Source organism: Pseudorasbora parva, chromosome 6, assembly GCF_024679245.1.
Source record: "Pseudorasbora parva isolate DD20220531a chromosome 6, ASM2467924v1, whole genome shotgun sequence".
NCBI classification, from domain to species: domain Eukaryota; kingdom Metazoa; phylum Chordata; class Actinopteri; order Cypriniformes; family Gobionidae; genus Pseudorasbora; species Pseudorasbora parva.
In genome coordinates this window covers 11736376-11757653 of record NC_090177.1, presented here as the reverse complement: position 1 = coordinate 11757653, position 21278 = coordinate 11736376, and the positions used below count along the sequence as shown (strand labels likewise).

The 21278-nt window shown below is 36.7% G+C and overlaps 1 protein-coding gene across 2 annotated transcripts in view; it reads left to right on the top strand.

Annotated features, from left to right (window-relative positions):
* The window catches only part of kcng1 (potassium voltage-gated channel, subfamily G, member 1), a 103027-nt gene that overhangs the window by 18582 nt on the left and 63167 nt on the right, over positions 1-21278 (top strand). Inside the window, exons 2-3 of one of the 2 annotated variants that reach the window (XM_067445628.1) lie at positions 5737-5784; positions 6069-6143. The exons of the other annotated variant lie outside the window; for it this stretch is intronic. The gene's annotated coding sequence lies outside the window, so the exon portion shown is untranslated. The remainder of the gene's footprint in view (positions 1-5736; positions 5785-6068; positions 6144-21278) is intronic. 2 annotated transcript variants of the gene reach the window in all.

The window sequence follows — 21278 nt, the reverse complement described above, 5'->3', positions numbered from 1 at the left end:
GATTTATGCGTCCTTCACAAAGAGATATTTGCCCGATTCCAGCCTTGCTGAAGCACCCCCAGATCATCACCGATCCTCCACCAAATTTCACAGTGGGTGCGAGACACTGTGGCTTGTAGGCCGCTGCAGGCCTCCGTCTGACCATCAGATGACCAGATGTTGGACAATGCTGAAAATTGGACTCATCAGAGAAGATGACCTTACTCCAGTCCTCTACAGTCCAATCCTTATGTTCTCTTGCGACCTCAGCCTGGCTCTTCTTTGCTTCTCATTGATGAAGGGCTTTTTTCTAGCTTTGCACGACTTCAGCCCTGCCTCTAGGAGCTTGTTTTGAACCGTCCTTGCCATCCACTTCACCCCAGCTGCCTTTTGTAGGTCACTTGATGTCACTCAACAACTGTAGGATGACATTCGAATGAGTTGGTGGTCATTCCAGTCAGTGCAGAGTCGTTTTCGCCCTCTGCCAGTCTGTAGCTTTGTTGTCCCCTATGTCTGCTGCTTGACCTTGTTCTTATGAACCGCCATCTTTAAAATTTTAAGGATGGAAGCAACCCGATGCTCACTGTATCCCTCTGCCAGTAAAGCCAGAATTAAACCCTTCTTTTCCTTACTCAAAACTTTCCTTTTCAACTTTTTGGCATGGCCAATAGATATTTATTGATTCTAGACATGTGCCGATTTTCGATAATGCGATTTATCACGATAATGAATATGCACGGTATTGTTATCGTGAGCACTTTAAAGTATCGTAAATAATAATTTATTAACAATTTATATATTTTTTTATAATGCACTCAAGAATACTTTGCCCATCAACCGTATAAATGCTCAACACCGCTGTATTCTGCGTCAAAGGGAAGTGCTCGGGTGTAAATGAGAAGACGAGTGAAGGAGACGCGCTAAAGAAGTGCCGCTCAGTGACAGCAGAGGGCGCCGATGAACTGCAGAATGCAGCGATTACCCCGGAAACCCGCAAACAAACAAAACCACGTGTAGTTTTTGTTGAAACATCCATTCGTTTTTTGTAATAGGGTTGTTCATCACTAGCCTGACGTGGACATACTCAATTCTAGTCAGAATATGAGTCTGAAACTGCTCCATTGGGCTGTGATTATGGGGCGTGTTTCAACCGATTTTTTCCCCCACGGGTTGTTTTCTATGTCCGCGGGTTGAAGCGACTATTATGTGATATATAGACCCATGAGTGCGAATTTTAGCTGGCAACCTTGCCAAAATAACACACATTTTAGTTGGCGGGTTTTGTTGTAAAAACTTGGCAACCCTGTCTGCAAGTGCACTGGAATAAACGATCTTTGCCGGTGTTGTAAATTTTTTTTTATAATTTCATGATACACAGAGTACTTACCCAACATGATGTGAAGGTGAATGCATATACAAACAAGCTCTCCGTTTAGGATTCAAAAAAATATAACCCAAGCCCCTTTGATGACGTGCATGATTACGTTACTGTTGATCATCTGTCCATCATCGTCTAAGGCCTGCCCTGATGATTTCATTGGTCCAAACAGTTTCTTTTCTGAGATAATTAGTCCTCTATGGAGCAAGGCCAGACTGAACTGCCCGACCTAAACATTTTGTGGGCGGGGCTAAATTCAGCTGGCATCCAGACTATTCTTCACAGCACCAAATACTTAATACTTAAAGACTTAATAGGCTATTTATTTTCAAACTTAAACATTTTTATGTTTTAATCTGGACTATAACATGCCCTTAGAATAATTAGAACTGTTCTAATTATTTTTTATTGTTCAGTAAAACTTTGAGACATACGACTTCATTAGTTAACATGTTAATTCATTATTACCAAACTGACAATGAAAAATACTTATAAAGAATTAATCATTCTAAGTAATGTTAATCTCTTAGTTACTGTTTAATAACATCAAAATCAAAATAACTTTTTTAATGGACCTAAGATAAAACTAACAATGATCAGTATTTCTTAACTAACATTACCAAAAACATTATACTTTCTGTACCAAATGTAGCTGTTGCTCAATCTTAGTTAATGCATTAAATATTGAGACCTTATTGTATTTTGTTAGCCTACCTGTTGTTCTTTATAGCCTAATTCTTTTGCACTTTAATGTGTTTGAAAATTGTACTTTTACAGCTCTGAAAAAAAATCAAGAGACCACTTAACATTGATTTCTCATTGACTTCTCAATGTTAAGTGGTGTCTTAATTTTTTTTCCAGAGCTATATACATTTTTGGTGCATTATTGTATTTTATTACACGGCTCTGTGAAATACTTGATTCTGATTGGTCAATCGCGCATTCCAGCAGTACGTTATTCCAGCCTCCGCTTCGCGTCGGGGTCCTCCTGATCACTCTGTCGGGGTTTATTCTGCGATAACAACCGGCTGGGTGTACATTATCCCTTACTAAACATGCTGTTATTTTTGTTCTTACAAAAATAGTTCTTAAAGCTGTTATGCTATGGCAACACTTTTTTTTTGCAACTTATTTCAATATCGTGATAATATCGTACACCGTCATAAAACTTCAGCAACTATTCGCAACATGAAAAATTGATATTGGCACATGCCTAATTGATTCCAATTACTTTTGAGGTACTACTAGCACTGTTTTTGCCATCCAGCTGGTCATACTGCAAGAGGATAGTGATGACCACAAAAGTTTTTTTTTTAATACTTTTCCTTATAAAATAAGATTTGGTTCAGGTGATCACCTAATCCTGTGTCTGTGTTGGAATTCAACAGACATTAGTATGGAATGGCTTCCATACTTGTAGAGATGCTGATTTAAGAAAAAAATTGCAGTGGTCTCTTAATTTTTTCCAGAGCTGAATGTTCATTAAGGTATCTTACAAGGCAGCATTATCTTTTTGCATTAACCTTTGCTTTGGGAGTCTGTTAAAAGACCGTCTAGGAAGCACACCAGATTTTAGAACATATGCATTATTAGCATTTATACACATTTATGTATGTGTATCTTTTCTGCAAAGAGTTGTTATTATTCATGTAAAATAGCATACAACAAAAAACACAAAAACCATCCACTTTTAATTACGAGCTCCGAGCTGTCTCCATCTGTTTTGAGCATCTTTGGGAGTTTGGTCACCATTGTAGAGCTGTCCATCAGCACAACCGGCCAGAGTATTCATTATTTCTACAGCAGGACTGACGTGGTGCTCTCATAGAGACGTGTGCTTTACAGGTCACGCTGCGTCCGTCGTCTATGTATGCCGTAATGATCATGTCAAATAGATAGAACGTATGGATCCCTCTGGGTAGAGAAAATAGCCTTAATTGAGTCATATACTGCCAGAAAAAAGGGTTGTTCGTATTTATCTGGCTCAAATGGAGAGCATGAGTGAATTAAAATTGGATCTGAGCTACTTGGTATTCTAGATGGAGTTTGTGTCCAGACTGACAGGGATTAGAGACTTTAAGCAAAGCAAATAATCAAAATAATTCCTCTCTGTCTCTCAATTTCGTTCTGTTTGCCTTGTGCCGGCGCAGACTACTTGTAAACCGCATGCTGTGGCCCTGATTTACTTTTACATTCATGCATTTACCAGATGCTTTTATTTTACAATAGAGGAATGACGACAATGTAGTTATTTGGATGTGACAGTGTTATATCTATAAGAATATCTGAACATGTATGGGTTATTTATTGTGATTTTTCTTAGTCTTTATGTACACCTTCCATTACTTTCAGAATTAGGTATTCCGCTGTGAAAGTATAAAAACGTTCTCTAGAAAAGAGAGAACCTCAGTAGATTCAGCGCTTCTCATTAAAAACAGCTGTATTGATATAGTGATGTAGAGCTTCTGAACTTGAGCCGAGTTAGCTCTTATTTCAGGCTTAAGCTGATTTCATCTAATAGCCAGTAATTAGAACTGAAATGATAAAATGTATTCTAATGTAACAGAATTTGTGCATGATGTCATATGTATGCTGACTGCTATATCAGTTGGCCTCTTGTGATTATGATGATGACATAATTACTTTGTTTTATTTTTATTTTTTTAAATATACCAAAACATTACTTAACCGCAGGCTCATTGTTTTGTATACTTTATGATAAGTATGTACAGATTAGTAGTGAAATAAAGTGAACTACAAATTAAAGTATTTGTATTCAAATAAAATAAATACAATTAATATAATAAAATATTTAAATAAATTACACATATTATATTAAATAATAAATAACAAATATGATGCATCAAAATATTTTAATAAATTACAAACATTATTATATCATAAATAAATTAAATATGATACAATAGCATATTTAAATAAATTATAAACATTACAATGAATGATAAACAAAATACAATACAAATAAAATATTTACATAAATTACAAACATAATTAAATAATAAATGAAATACCATACAATACAATATTTGACATGCATGAAATAATAAATAAATACAATTTAATACAATAAGATATTTAAATAAATAAAAATTTACATTTAATAATACAAATATATAAAATATAATACAATACAATAAAATATTTAAATAAATGACAAACATTACAATAAATAAAAAAACTAAATACAATACAATAAAATATTTAAATAATTAAAAAACATTAATTTATTAAATAATAGTTGAAATACAATACAGTAAAATTTTTTTAAAATAAATTACAGACATTATACTTGAAATATTCATTAAATAAAATATGATAACTACAATAAAATAATAAAATAAATGAAAACTTTTCATTAAATAAAAAAATAAATATATTAATAACATTTATTTATTTAGTTTTTCCAATGAAAACATTTAATTCTTGCACCAAACTGGTTTATCTTTGTTCATTTTGACTCAGCGATTAACAAAACAACATTTCAAATGTGTTTTCTTCTTTCTTTGACCAGGCATTTTGAGTTGATTGTTGATGCTGAAACGTATGTATCTGTTAAAGAACAGAATGTCTACATAAAAGCACAAAGAATACAGATTATACTAGGTATGAATACATGCTCTAGACTAAACTGTGCACGTGCCACATGTTTTCTACACTGTCTGTCACATAGCAACGATGATGTATCCATAGAAACGGCGTTAAACTTAAAACTAAATTTATTTTTATCTTATTTTTTTTTTCTTTCTTAAAAGCCAAACAAGAATTCTCTAATTGGAAATGGCTAGACTTTGTCTCTCTGAACTGTCTTTTCCCCACTGTAACATCTGAACTTGCCTTCTAACAGAAGTTTACAATATGTGAAAAGAGACTCAGAAAATGCTAATTTGACCTGCACATTTGCACAACTAATACAAATATCTGTTTCAAATAAATTAACTTTTTATTATTTATTTTGTTAACAGGTTCAAGTCCAAAATATTATTTAATACAATCAAATCAACCTGACTACTTTCAGGTTAAGGTCATTTTCAATCGTTACTGTGAAGAAATCTTCTGAAATGTCACTTTATGGCATGGAACCTCACATCATTGATCATCTCTAAGGAGGAAATTTAGTGTGAGATTTTCACAAAATCTTCCTAATATGTAAACACACAGTGTATCTGAACATGATCAGTACTTGTCTTCCTTAATTTGATAGTTATTTTATCTCATCTCAATCACTTTCAAAGCTGCACAGCAAATTATGCAGGTGCCTGAAATTACAATCCTTTGTCATTGTAACTCCATTAATTGAAACTCATGTGGTGAAATTAAATTTGCATTGCAAATCCTGCATCTGTTTTTGTTCATTTCAGAGGGGGATTATGTTTGCCTTGGATTTCTTGGGAATCGATACAAACTCGGTGAGTCACAAGCCAATAACATTTCTTCATTACAACTAGAGCATCAGGGGAATTACAATTCTAATTAATGATATTGTGTTCTTGCTAATTATATAGTCTAAAAAAATCATAATGGCTATTTTGATCAATTTATTATTGTCCCTGAATACTTGCCCTTTAACGAAAGTATTACATGACTCACGCACTTGATTAGTAGTCCAAGAGGGCTAATAAATCTTAGTTTAATGCAAAAATAATGCATATTGCAGTGTGACATTTTAGTTGAAACATTGTCAATTTTTAAGCTGTACAGGCATATAAAGGCGTTTAACCACATGTTGGCGACTTGAGCAAAGGAAGCTGTTGGCGATGCAACAAAGGTGAGCAGAATTTTATGCAAATTAGACACAATAAGGCAACAACCAATTGACCGCTCACAAAGACCCGCCCCCCCTTTAGTTATTGCTGCTATGTCTGACAAGCCATGGCTATGTTCTCACGCATTGAAAAACACATGGCAGAGCAAAGAGGACACCGACGACGCACTGCGGACAGAACAATAAAACAAATATTTATCTACCCGAAATTCATCTCACAGCTCCATTGTTTTAAAAATGGACAATTATTGAATGCATCACATGAGAAGTTTTAAACATAGCACTCATGATGTGAAATGCTCAAAAGCAGATTAGAAAGTTGCAATGCAAAAGCATGTTCTGTGCAAAGAGCCCCTTAAAAGGAATCTATTACGCTTGTTTTCAACTTAATTTTTTTGCGTAATGAATATCACGTACTGGTCTGGGAGCTGCGTCTGGATGGTTCACTGAGCAGTAATGAGCGCAATTGGCTAGCGCCTGCTCTAGGATATTTGCATACGCGATCTGATTGGATGACACCTGCGCTGAAAAGTTAAGTGGATATAAGCGCACATGCACCCAGATCAAGAAAGGAATATTATTTCAATATTTGAGATTCACCAGACTGCCACCGGGCTACACAAACGTAAGTCCGTCGGGAGGCCGGTAAACACATAGCCCTGGACTACTATTACATATAAAAAAAGACGTTTTACTCACATAAGTGTGTTGCACCATTCCTGTCAGATCTAATATAGAAAGCACAGCATTGTGTTTTAAACTCAATTTGTCTGCAAATCCAGCATCGTCCTGAGACTTGTTTACAAACGATTACACAGTTAAATGAAGTGATTGCAAACACGCGTACAATGTCTTCCTCACGTGAGCTAGAACTTCATTAAAAATAAATGAAGTATCACACATTTCTAATATTATGATCCGAAGGAAGCTAATGCAGCGACTGTGTTCTTCCACAATATCTTGCCATCTTCTTCTGCATGTTTATTGCTGCTGGCTAGCGCGATACGAACCGCTCCACGAGTCGGTAGGCGGGGCTACTGAATTAACCGTGCTTTTTCTGTAGAGGCGGTGTTTCGCCACTCGATGACATATAGATGCGCACACGATCGTTTTCTGGGCCTGGTGTGTATAAAAAATTTTCTTTTACTAACAAGGAAGTTTTCAGCTCTGAAACTTACAGGATTTTCTTATATTACCATGACCTTTTATATATCAAAGGCTCAAGGGAATGTTGATTTCACAATTCATCACCCCTTTAAAGCATGTTTGTTCATGACATCAAATTTTGACATTGTTTATAGTTAATTTCCTTACACTGCCAGAGTCCTTGTCACACTCAATCAGAGCGCTTTCACTGCGGCGCAATCAGCCCCACTGATGAGATTCTCAGACCAGGTACCAGAACCACTGCAAAAAGGCTCTATAGCATTGTCTCCTTCACCTTTGAAGCCAGAGGCTCCACGTCACAGCAACCTCTTCAGGGTTTTCTTTCACCTCAGCGTCTTTCAGAGGCTGCTCTGCCGGTCAGAGCCCATCATCCTGCTTCACTGGAGAACAAAGTCTTTAATTCCCGCTGCGCTGTGTGAAAACAGCCCGCTTCAGAAGGTAAGATGCTCCCCGCTGATGGAAGGAAAGGGTCACGACCTTGAATCAACATCACCTAGATGAAAATGTTTAAAAGTCCCTCAGGGGCCTTGAGCGATCTGGGAATGTTTTTCTACACCTGAGCCTGCCCTATGCTATTACAGAGGCCAACACACATACAGTGTGTTCATCAAAATGTGATCTTGTGTGTTGTTATTTAAACTCTGAGCCTCAAGTAAGCAGACCTTGCAATTGATTTCTTGTCCTGCAGCACTTTTTAATAAACTGCTCCTATCGATTCCAAAATAGTTTTTGTTCTGTGATATCTAATGGATGATTGTTGAGAAATTGTGGCTTATGGGTAACAACTGATCTGTGAAGTGTCTTCACAGATTCAGTTGGCACGCGAAGTGTAATAAGGATGCTTGCATGTGACTTTCTTTGTCTGATGCAATTCTGCACCACACTCCTCTGTATTATTTAGTCTGTAAATTACATTAAAATTAGTGAAAGAAATAACCAAGACAATACAAAATAAAAATATATATTTTGTTTTATATAAATATACATGTAATAGATAATATATGTATGTTTTGTCATTGCACACGCACGCACGCACGCACGCACGCACACACACAAACACACACACATATATATATATATATATATAAAATATAATATTTATAGAAATGTGCAATGATCTCGTTCTCATTACAGTACTCAATACGGTAAAGAAAGTCTTCCTGTCCAGACATATTTTTATTTTTGTGTCTTTGTATGATATTTATATTTAAATCAGCATTAATTAAATTTAGTCCAACAAATACTACATAAAATGGGACCTATTATAATATAATATAATCTCAGGTGTCCCCAGAATGTATTCTCAGCTCAAATTACCCCAGATCATTTATTATACCATGCTGTAATTCCCCCTTTTTGAGTTAAAGCGAAAACATGCAGTTTTCGTGTGTGTATCTTTAAATGCAAATGAGCTGCTGCTCCCCCACTCCGTTTTCCAGAAGAGGACGAAGCATTTACGACTCGTGCCTCGAATACTCTGGCAACAACAAACAAAATGAACATGCGCATCTGAATGTAAACAAAGTTTTTAATACATTTCTAAAGTTTATGGAGCACTAAGTTCTCTTTCATGCCTTATTGCGCTTAAACTGACAAATACACACAAAGTTCACATAAACATAGTCGGTTATGTCTGAAAATCTGCGGAAGAATTTGCATGTGTATATTAGATCTGTGTATTAAAGTCACAGCAGGTGACTTTTCAAGGACTCTTGACTGAGGAACTTTAGTAGCTTTAAAGGTGCCCTTGAATGAAAAATGTAATTAATCTTTTCATAGTGAAATAATAAGAGTTCAGTACATGGACATCACATACAGTGAGTCTCAAACACCATTGCCTCCTCCTTCATATGTAAACCTTGTTTGTGAAAAACGCCACGGAAAACAGGCTATTTTCAACATAACGCCACCTGTGACGCAATCGCTGAGATCCTTAATATGTACACCCCCAACATTTGCATGTCAGCCCATGTTCATTGTCAGGCGGAACTGACGGAGCCATCGGGAGTTCAGCAGATAAACAAGTGTCACACAAGGATAGCGAAAATGGCAGATCATGGACACATATTTCATGTTCCAGGCTGTGCAGGGGATGTGAGGACTTTTGATAGCCTTCCCACAGATAAACAATGGTTGATGTTTATTTACAATCGGATACCGCAACAAAGTAATTCAAAGTTTTTCGTTTGCTCGGCCCATTTCACCACGGAGAGTTTTTCTAACCTGGGGCAATATAGCAGGATTCGCTCAGCGTCTGACACTGAAGAAAGGGCCGATTTCAAACGTATTCTTGCAAGCAGTAAGTAGTGATGTTATCCACTTCTTGACTGTTGAACCCATTTCGGATTAAATTAAAAGTTTCTTAGTTAGACAACGTTCCGATAATATCCCGTGTTGTCTAGTTCTAACGCAAGATGCTAAAGTAACAATTGGAAACTCCAAGTAGCACATAACAGTTTTTCAAATGACAAAGGTTAATATTATTTCCTGCAGTGTTGTCATAAAATACAACAGTAGATATGTCGATCCATTTTGACGGATTGAAATCTAAATTAGCCTATATTTCATCATTAACACCACTCCAAAACTAACTATGTTTACTACTACTGTTTAGTTGCTTACAGATTGCTCATTCGATCATTAACGTCACCTTCTTCACCATCTAAGTTGAAACGATAGTCAGTTGACAAGGCTTAGTCAATTTGTTAAATAAATATACATTTTTGAGAACTGAAGTATGATTATTTTGCAGCGGGTGAGTGGTAAACATGACACTGACTATTTTGAGTGGCTTCTACATTACTTTGTCTGGCTAAATAAATCGACTTTTAAATCAGTAATCTACTGTCAAACTGTAACGTTACTGTAAACAACATATTACACACAACCCAGTTCAGTTCGTGATTCAAAGTTGAGAAGCTATCATTGTTAAATCATTGCCATGACTGATAGTATAGAGGAAATGCATCAACGTCACTTTCCCGCCGTAACACGCCCCCTCAGCCGGGGCTGAGTGGCAGAAGAGCTGCTGCGTGACTGGAGTTAATGGAGGAAAACACGAGTAGAGTAAACGATCCTTACAACTTACCAAAGATTCAGTGATCCATAGATAATGATATGCAGCCAGGAATCGTGTTTTCCTGACATAGGAGCCTCATTTTGACAAGAATGTTTATAACTGTCATTCATCACATTTTTCAAGTGAATCCCGCATGTATATGTGGATGGGTCAGTGTTTTGAAGCGTGTAGTGGTGGTAATATACTTTATATTCACTAAAAGCTGTCACTCATTCAATAAACGCCATATCATAAAGTTCCGCAGTGACGTTGGTATACAATGAATCTCTTATTTTCACAATGTCTGCACTTACAGAGGATTGCTGCGCGTGTTTAACTGAACTCAGTGCCTGGACAAACGCTCAAGCAGAGCGGTGAGTGATTCCAAATTAAACACCTGTGATAGGCCAATTCCGTTGTAGAAGTCCACAAACATGTCTGTGATTGGCTACATTACTCACCGAGGTGAAAACACGTTGGAGATGTAATCATTTGACGAGTGCAAATACAGATACACACTGGATCTTTTGCTACCTCCTTTTCGCTGATAATATGCAATTATTACGAATTATTACAGAGGATTACATATCCTAGACAAGCAGTTATGTGCAGCGTTTCACTCTAAAAGCAAAAGCTGCAGCAGTTGGCAGTGGTTTGAGTGAGAAAATTACACGCTATTATCAAGTCCGTCTCAAGCTCAGAACAGCGAAGACTATGCGGTCCGTGGACAAGCCTTCCCCTACCCCCCTTCTGGCGCCGGGCCTGATTTTGTGAGTTTTCGCTGCATTCGCGCTGTAAACCAATGCTGCCTCTCAGTCTTTCTGCCACTCAGCGGGGCGTAATCACAGTCACTCCAGTTGACGATGACGTCACGTGCATTCCCTCTATAGATGTGTTAGCTGTCATTGAGCCGTGCAGTGAAACAGCCAATCAGAGCAGAACTCTGCATTAATATTCATGACCCTTCCAAATAAGGCAAAAACAGAGCATTACATCCTAGAGACAATTTCTAGGGTTGTAAATGGACCTGTAAAACTGTATCTGGACAATTTTTGACCTTAAATAAGCCACATACCCTCTATTTAAATATCAAAGAACAATTTAACATATTGTTTTAAATCATTCCAGGGCACCTTTAATAAGAATGACTTTCTTACTTGAATGCTGCCGTTATATGACATAAACATGGCGGACGATGTACATCTCACTCAGGGGAGATTATTATTGCATCAAAATGTAGAGCATTTTGAGATGCTGTTTCTGATTTATGGGGAAAATAACAAAGTGGGTGGATTTTTAGCATAACAGGCTGGTTGCGTACACATCACAGCATTATTATGTTCAAAAACAAGTGGATTTTGCACAATAGATCCCATTTAATCTACTTGCACTTGGACAGAATGTTCACATTTCTATAATGGATCTTTTAAAGTACATTTGTCTCCGTGAAAGAACAAGGTTAAGCTACATCATACTGGTATTCGATAACTTATAGTGGGCTTGTGTAAATGCTGTTTTGTGGGGGCAGGGTGCTATCAGCATAACACTTTGCTAATATTAGTATACTAGCTGTGAGGAACAGAGTAGCAGGGTCAATCTGCAGTTATGTCTCCTGAGATGAAGAGGAAGACAGCGTCCACCCATCCACAGTAATAACACAATTAACAAGTCAGGGTGATAAACGAGATTAGCTCGTCCTGTCCCTTCTGTGGAGTTCTGTTTGTTCATCTGTAAACCAACTAGGATTAATAAATAAATATATATAGAATAAATAATTATTCTTTCATTTTTGAGTTTAATGTACTATGTAGACATACTCTAATGTGCACAATGCAAAATACCTTGGCAATCCACAACGTCGCAAAAACAGTCAATCAGAACTAAGGTAATTTGCCTGTTAAAGTCTTCAGAGATGTTCATCCTAACATTTTTATGATTACAGTGACAAAGCCAAATGTAAGTCGTTCATTTTCAGGCAGAGTTGGTGATTTGAGGAGACCCATTGGCGATGCAACAAAATTTAGCAGAAAGCATGTTGCAGCAATATAACATTTTTCACAGGAATGAAAACAAAGCTGTGAGGGATAGAAGTATAGTGTGGTTGGAAAATATACTGTTGTTGACTAAAAAAAACTTTCAGTAGACAAAACCCCCTAAGTCTACCCCTCACATTCTCATTAAATTCAATATGGTGTCTAACCTGACTAAAGCCAAAATTATACTTGTATGCACCCAGTCGAACGCACAGCCTTGCAAAGTATACTTCTTTCGACTCATGCAGTTTTTGAGCAATCTTTTGCCACAAGTTACAACTAGGGCCGGGACTTTAACGCGTTAATTAAGATTAATTAATTACGTGACTTTAACGCGTTAATTAATTACGCAAAAAAAATAAAAAATTTAACCGCATTTATTTTTGCACCGCGGAACGTTTTTCAATAAATCAGTTTCGACGGACCGATTTTACTGGAACACCAACTAGCGCTCCGGAGTCACGACAACAACATGGGTGCGTCTCAATCAGCTCCCTAGTTCAGTAGTCAGGGCACTGATCAGGGAGTCAGCCCATTGACTTATGTCTTGATCAGTGCCCCGACTAGGGAACTAGGGAGCTGATTGAGACGCAGGGCATGAGTGAACATGAACGAAGAAGCTGATGAGACTGCTTTGCTTGGCCCCGTGGATGGGAAATTTTGTTTTAAAAAACGAAAGCATGGAAGCGTCGTCAAGAGCACGGTTGTGTGCAAGCTATACAACAAGGAGTTAGCGTATCACCGCAGCACATCGAGCCTCAAATATCACAAATATGCTTTTGCTAAACTTAATGGCAAACATTGCACTGGTCTGCTGGACTGAAATAAATAAACAATATTTTGTTGATTAAGCTTATGTATTCAGTCATTATTCAATGGTATACTAAAAATACATGTGAAAAATTACTTCTTATTGTTCTCAGGTCAAATATTTATATGCGATTAAAATGCGATTAATTTCGATTAATTAATTTCAAAGCCTCTAATTAATTAGATTAATTTTTTTAATCGAGTCCCGGCCCTAGTTACAACCCATATAAATACTGCAAAAAAAATGTAATGCGTGAAAATTAAAAGTGAAGTGGGCCCATGCTTTGGCCTTAAAGGCTTAGTTTACCCAAAAAGGAAATTGATGTCACTAAAGTCTCACCCTAATGTCGATCCACACCCGTAAGACCTCTGTTCATCTTCAGAACACAGTTTAAGATATTTTAGATTTAGTCCAAGAGCATATGCAGTCTATGCACACTTTACTGTCCATGTCCAGAAAGGGAATAAAAACATCATCAAAGTAGTCCACATGTGACATCAGTTGGTTGATTAGAATCTCTTGAAGCATCGAAAATACATTTTGGTCCAAAAATATTAAAAACTACGACTTTATTCTGCATCAGTCTTCTTTTCCACGTTTGTTTTCAAACCTCAAATAAAGATTCAAACGGTTATGAATCAGTGAATCAATAAATGATTCCGATCGCCAATGTGATTTCAGCAGTTTGGCAGTTTGACATGCGATCCAAACTGCTGAAATCACATTGGCGATCCGAATCATTGGTCGATTCACTGATTCATAACCGTTTGAATCTTTATTTGAGGTTTGAAAAGAAACATGGAAAAGTAGACTGATGCTGAATAAAGTTGTAGTTTTTGTTATTTTTGGACCAAAATGTATTTTCGATGCTTCAAGAGATTCTAAAAAATATCTTAAACTGTGTTCTGAAGATGAGCGAAGGTCTTATGGGTGTGGGACGACATTAGGGTGAGTCATTAATGACATCAATTTCATTTTTGGGTGAACTAACCCTTTAAGGGCTATTGGTTTACTGAGATATTGCTGATAAGTGAACATTGGCATTAATAATGTGCATCTTCCTAGGTGCCACCATGTTCGTGTGACCTCATACACCCACAATGAATTTGATTTTTGTCTTCCAGTTGGAAGTCAAGTGACACTTTCACTTTTTAAGTAAACAATTCCAACTTCCCGGGTTGAATAATTGAGAAACGGTGATTTAATTTTTGGCGCCAGAATCCTTGACTAACATTTGCACTCAACTGAAGTTCTGGCTTCGAAATCAGAGCAGTTCAATAGCAGTAAACTAAAATACAATACTACCAGGCTTTTCATATTCCATTTCATTTTAGTGAGTCATCAAGTCGTTTATAAATCCAGCTGTCTTTCAGGACTGTGTGAGGTGGGTTATCAAACCCGTCCTTCACATCGACAGATCCATCAGACCAGAAATCCTGTAGGAGCCTTTTGTTTGTCTTCTAAGAACCTCCAAAAAACATCCTGTCAGACATACTGCCTCCTGACTTCTTTCTGCAATTATGCAGATCAATCTTGTTGAAAAGAAAAACTGCCAGCCAAGAGCAGGTTATAATTATGACCCTCCAATCTGTGATCTCTCAATCCTCAAAGCGCTAATTGATTTTGACACACCATTTTGTTCTGTTAAAATCCGCTCTGAATATAACACGTTCTCTGCTTCAGAATTCGCTGGATGTGCTTGGGAATTCTGTGTTTCTGACACCAGACGAAACTAGACAAAAGTAGTGAAACTAGTGTAAAAGAAGTTCATTGGCATTTTCTGTAGAGCCGCGTGAATTATGAGGTTCTGAGGATGCATTAGGTGTGTCCCCATTAGAGCCCATGTAAAACACAGCAAAATTACATTTCAGACACGATGACCTTTACAAACACATTTACAGATACACAGGAGGCAAGTGCATATCTCTTTGGATTTTATCATTTGCGTTCCCTGCAGTGTTTGAGCTACAGGAACGCTATTAGGATGACGTTTTTACGCACATTTTCGAATCCCGTAATTCTGATTTCCGCAATGAGCAATGATCTCATTCTCATTGCTGTGCTACATTACTGTATTATTTCCATTGTTCCATGTTTTTGTCTGGATCAATAATATGGGAAACCAGCTGCAATACCTCTTTCTCATTTAGAATAAAATAATTTATCAATCCAAGATCCATTTAACGGGGTACTTCAGCGCTGGGAAGATAAATCTGTATTTAAACTGGGTCATTAATGTAGTAGAAATGTGAAATTATTTTTTAATTTAGTGCTTTCTAGATTGAGAAAAGACAGAAAATGTATTTTTGTCTCATGGGGATGAAAGACTACAATTCCCAGAATGCTTCGTTGCCCTGTGAGGCCATTCCCAAAGCCACCAACTGGATTACAGAGACTGAGTTCCTACAATTAAATACTGAACGTGTCTGTTCAATATAACGATCGAGTTGCCGCGTGAGTTTCACAGCAGACTCAGATTAGGAGTCAGATTACATTTAACATCATAAATGAGTTGATGAGCTCTCGTGATGAGAGCTGAGGTAATCGCAACCACATTCGCGGCATAAATTCACAACGCGTTTTCAGTTCATGCCTTTGGAAGCTTAACTTTCATAGAAATTAATTTGAAAAGTTAAAACACTTACATTGCTTAGCATCCGTTTAAATTAATGCCTGTAGCTGAGCTGTGTTGTAAGTGTGATCTCCATTCCCCGTGCACGAGTTGAAAACATGCCGAAATGGCTCCCTCTGCTGGCTGTAGTCTTTAGCCTCTGGACAATCATTCCTCTCGTGACGCAAATATCGTCAATTTGCGTCACGAGAGGAATTTTTCCAGAAATAAAATGCATAAATCTCTCCTCAGGGGGATATAAGAGGGGGGAGCACGATCATTTGAATATACTCCAGGGTTTCTACTGATACAAAGCCATATGCTAATCGCTGAAGTAACCCTTTAATGCATTTTCTTTTTTTAGACACTCTGGGCACAGCATCAAGGGAAAAATTGATATGCTACCAGTCAAAAGTTTGGACACATTCTGATTGTTTATTATGCATATTTTACTCATTTTAGAATAATAAAGAATAATTTTAATTTAGAACTTTTAATAAAATGCCAGTTGATTAATTTAATTAGCCTATTAAAGGCCCAGGTCCATTTAATCATTTAATGCATGTATATTAGTTTATATGCTAATGGAATAAAATATATTAATATATATATATATATATATATATATATATATATATATATATATATATATATATATATATATATATATATATATATATATATATAATTATACAATTTTATGTAAGATGTGATTAATTGATTTGACAGCACAACTTTTCTTTGAATGATTAATTCACACTAAACCAGTGGACAAACATAACCATTCTTTATTATGAATATATTACACATTTTAAAACAATAGTAAAGCAATTTTAACTTTAAATTAAAAAAAAATTGATTTACATATTTTCGATTCATCAATCCAAGATCCATTTAATGCATTTTATTATTTTATGAACTCATGGAAATAATACACCTTTAATTAAACCATGAAATCTTAGTAAATTAACAATGTGCCAATTCATTAATTAAAACTTTACTTTTAGAAAGAATTTTCATAAAAATAAAAAAAAACGAATTTGAATAATTTAAGCAGAATCATTTATTCAAAACTTATTTTATTTCAGATCATGAGAAATATATATTTGGTCAAACGTGTGTGACTTTGCACAGATTGTGTAGCAAGATGTTAACTTGCATTCTGTTGAATATGCAATATTCTGCCAATACTCTTCAAACATGGCTGAAAATGCATTACAAGTAACTGAATGACCATATTGCTGTTTTGATTGTTTTAGCAAACATACAATATTGTTATATGTCATGTACATCGATAAGTGGCACAATCATGCAGCATTCTTAAGTGCCTGTTTTTTCCGTTTTTTTTTTTTTCTTTCAAAAGAGCTGATGTATTGGACATACATGTTGTGCTTCAGAGGCCAGACCGCAAATGGCTGCCGACTGCAGCATGCAATCATGTGCAAATTGAGTTTGCTTCCATTCTGTGTGTTTCTGCCATAGAATACCAACGAGGCCAGTTTCATGCAGCTCTAATGGTCTGTCTGTTTGTGAGGAGGTCGAAGTGCAAAAACCCATGTTTCGCTCTTTACGTGTTTGTAATAAGAGGTGAGGCACGAGCTTTATGGGTAACGCTCTGGATGGATTGGCTCTTCAGCTGCCGGGGAAGTTGAGGACCTCGTCCTCATATATGTGCTGACATTCCCCAGTGTGCTGAAATAAAGGGCAGCGGAGGGAACTTGACTCTAGTAATGACGCCATTAGTCCTTACGTCACAGGCCTGGCCCTCATTAGAGTCTCGCAGGATGTGATCTGAGTCTATCATGAGTCTCTGAATTGAGAAAAGCTATTTACGAAAGCCCCAATGACAGATATTATTATCATCTCGCTGTGCTGAAGATAAAATAACTGTAAACAGAGATGGCCAACCTTATGCGCTTCCTATTGCTTATCTACATTCATGCCGTCAAGATGGTAAACCTCATGTCACACATTTCATTACTTAGAGGCGTAAAATGTGTTTTGAGGGGCCTGAAAAGGCACATTTCTGAAATGGTTTCAAAGTTTTTGACGATACAGTTATCATCATGTAAACTACAAAAAAAGGGAATTTGTGAAAGCGGTTATGTCATGCCCATTCGTATTACATGTTCAGTCTATAGGCACATAGGGCCCTGTCATAAACCTGGCACAATTCAGCGGCAGGCGCAATGCTAGTGTTTTTTGCTAGTTTCAGCCCAACGCAGTTATCATTTTTATGTCCTGCACCACGTTGTTTGAAATCAAGTGCACAACTCGCTGTTAAAGGGAATGGGAGATAAGACTTGGTTTATTGCAAATCTCATTAAGAGACTAGGGACAACCCTTTTAGACCATGCAGTGGGTGCGCCGACCATTTTTCCCGTCGTTGAACTCGCAAAAGTGGATTCAGACACGCTGTAAGTGCACCTTTGTCAAGCATGCACTTTAGACCACGCACTCAGATCGTTAAAATAGGACAATTCACCATGACGTCACAACAGTAATAAACGTTCTTCCGGGTGGCAAAAGCCGAAGCGTTCCTATGGCAACGCTAGTATTCAGACATAGTTAACATGATTATTGAGGGACCGATTAATTAATTCAGGAGATAGCAATACATGAAATGCCTAACCTTGGTCTAGTAGATGTAGTGCTAGTCTAATACCACAATTTTTAAATGAGCTTCAGCCTACCATTGAGTAGTTATTTTAGTGACTGTTGCTGTTTGAATTACAATATGTTAGGCTATCGTAGATAGTCTATTTCCCTGTTCTCTGCTTTTCAACAAATCCTTTGCACACATTTTTTCTTTATTTTTTGTATCTGAAGCTATAGCAGCAACATTGAAAGTTCCGGTGTCTGTGTTTAACACGAAACCTTGTGTGATTGCGGCCGGCTCGCGGTGCAGTCATGCTGTTTCCCAGCTGATTTGATGCAATGATCCACTTTAATGACTCGTGGCATCTGCAATATCTCACAAACTCCCGATGTTAAAATATGTTATATTTATAATTTTATATGGAACTAATCACTACACCTGTTAGCAGTCATGTAAACATCCATTATTGATATAAAATAGCCGAAATCACATGAACAATCACACAAAAACCTTATTCCATAGTTATCGTGTGTTTATTAGCTTCTTAGTTCACGCGTAGAAATTTAGAATAGGCCCGTTCGAGCCAGAATGAGGAAATGTCCGAGACAGTAGGAGAGAGGTCTGCGCATGTTTTAACTCTTTTATATCGAATAATTCCGTGAGAAATGAATAGAAATGGTATTCTGTATGACGAAATATTTTGCAAACGTGATATGTCAATATTTCTCCAAATATGAGGACTTTTAAACTAAGAGCTAAACTGAAAGCTGTTCTTTGCGATCTCTGTGAACACAAATGAGCCAGTGAAGACGAGAGAATAAAGTGCGTCTGATAATCTATTCAAAATATCGTTCATAACGGATCGATAATAATGCACTCCTGACATAAATTAAGAATTGAATGTCACTGCAACCCAGTTTTATCATAAACAGTGTTCAAATATCAAAGCTGGAGTCTTTAATCTTTCTGATGATACTGAGTTTGTCCAGATAATGTGTGATGAGCAGTGAATGTTGAACAATAGTAATCTGAGGCCGTATGATCTTTGAATCGTAAGGGGTTAAAAGAGTTCTAAAGTTTACTAATATTAGTCTCGAAATTCCCCAGCTGAAGATAATTATGCTCTGCTATGATTTTGTAGATGGACCATTTTGAGAATACTTCTCTGTAGCGCCACTTTTGACGACGTCCACTCGCTTTAGCCTCCTCACCCACAGGTTTTGCTGCATATATTTACTTATTTCTGAATGAAATCGATAAAATCCTACACCTTTTCCTGTATATCTGATGGCGCAACCCCAAACACAACACGTTTTCGTCATAGTTTCAACTTTAAACAACAGCAATGTTCTTAACTATGTTACTATTTACAGTAGCCGGCTGATCTCTTCAGTTTGTCAGTAGAAGCCGCTCGCGTTCTGCCACCCGGAAGTATCTTGAGGCGATTGTTTACAAACATTCTGAAATGGTCTATAGGGCCCATAGTGCTTGTTTACCAAGTTACGTCACCAGCTTCTGGCCTGGCAGCAGAATACATCGCTTTTAGCCGTTTTCGTGGATCCATGTGAATGGGGATCGTTTTAATAATAACATTGTTGTCTGTCTGTATGTGAAAAATGTGAAGGGAAAACATTTTAATTTTTAGTACATCGTTGTCGTGTTAACACCATTAGAAGGTAGTGCTGGGCGATTTAAGATGTTTGTTTTTTTTTAATCGTAAAAGAAAAGTTTAGGTCCTAGTCCACATTTCACTATTGTAATTGCTGATTGGCTCACTCTGTTTCCTCCCCATCATAAGTGGACACACCCCCTTTTTTTGGCTTTCACTTCTTCAAGTTAAATGCTACTGGATTGTGGCAAATCATTATTTTTCATAACATTTTTCAATAACAATAACATTAGAACATTTTTTTAACATTTCAATAACATTTGAACAATAACAAATCAACAATAACAATTTGAACAATAACAAATCAAATCAATAACATTTGAATTTTTTTTAAAAGGTCAAAACTTACCCATGTTCGGCCTTCACTACTGAAGTACATTGAGATGCAGCCAGAAACTCACAAGGATGTTTGTATCTCTAATCCGCTGTACTTCTAAAGATATGCTAATCTCCACTTTGACACAGCCTGGCTAGAAACTCTACGGCTAACATTAATATTTATACAAAGTCACCTCTCCCTCGAGTGCATTCCGAGGACACGTTTAAACATGACTTTCACTTTAAGAAATAACCAACTAAATATTGAAAGAGAGCCATGACCTTGTGTTCAGTTCACATATTCTAGGAATGGCACATTTAAGAAATGCTTTTGCACTGCAAAAAAATATATATTTTACTGGTTTTCCAGTAAAATAGTGAAAGATTCTTAAAAATATATATATTCTAACATCAAAAATTCATTTAAATGACACTGACGTTTTACACTATTACATGTGACATGATACAGATTTCAGTAAGTTGTACTGTATCTTTAACATACCATCAGATGTTCATTCGTGTTTATTTCACGCTGTAATAGTTTTAAAGTGGAGGAGATGATTGGTCAAATGTGCTCCGTGCTGCAGCTTCTCTTGAGCTGAGACACTATAGCGATTTATATGGTGTTAAACAGCGATGGTCACGCTGTTGTAAACAAATGCAATTTTGTGTTATTTCTGGCCCTGTTTAGATTTAAAGAAATATAGTATATATAATATATTTTCACACTTGTAGTTTGGTTCGTTTGGTCCAGACCAAAAAACAAAAACAAAACATCTAGTCCTGGTCCGCTTCGCATTCACACTTGCATTTTTAACACCGAACCTAAAGGTACCAAACCAAAGGCATAGGGATACGGTCACAACCTAATT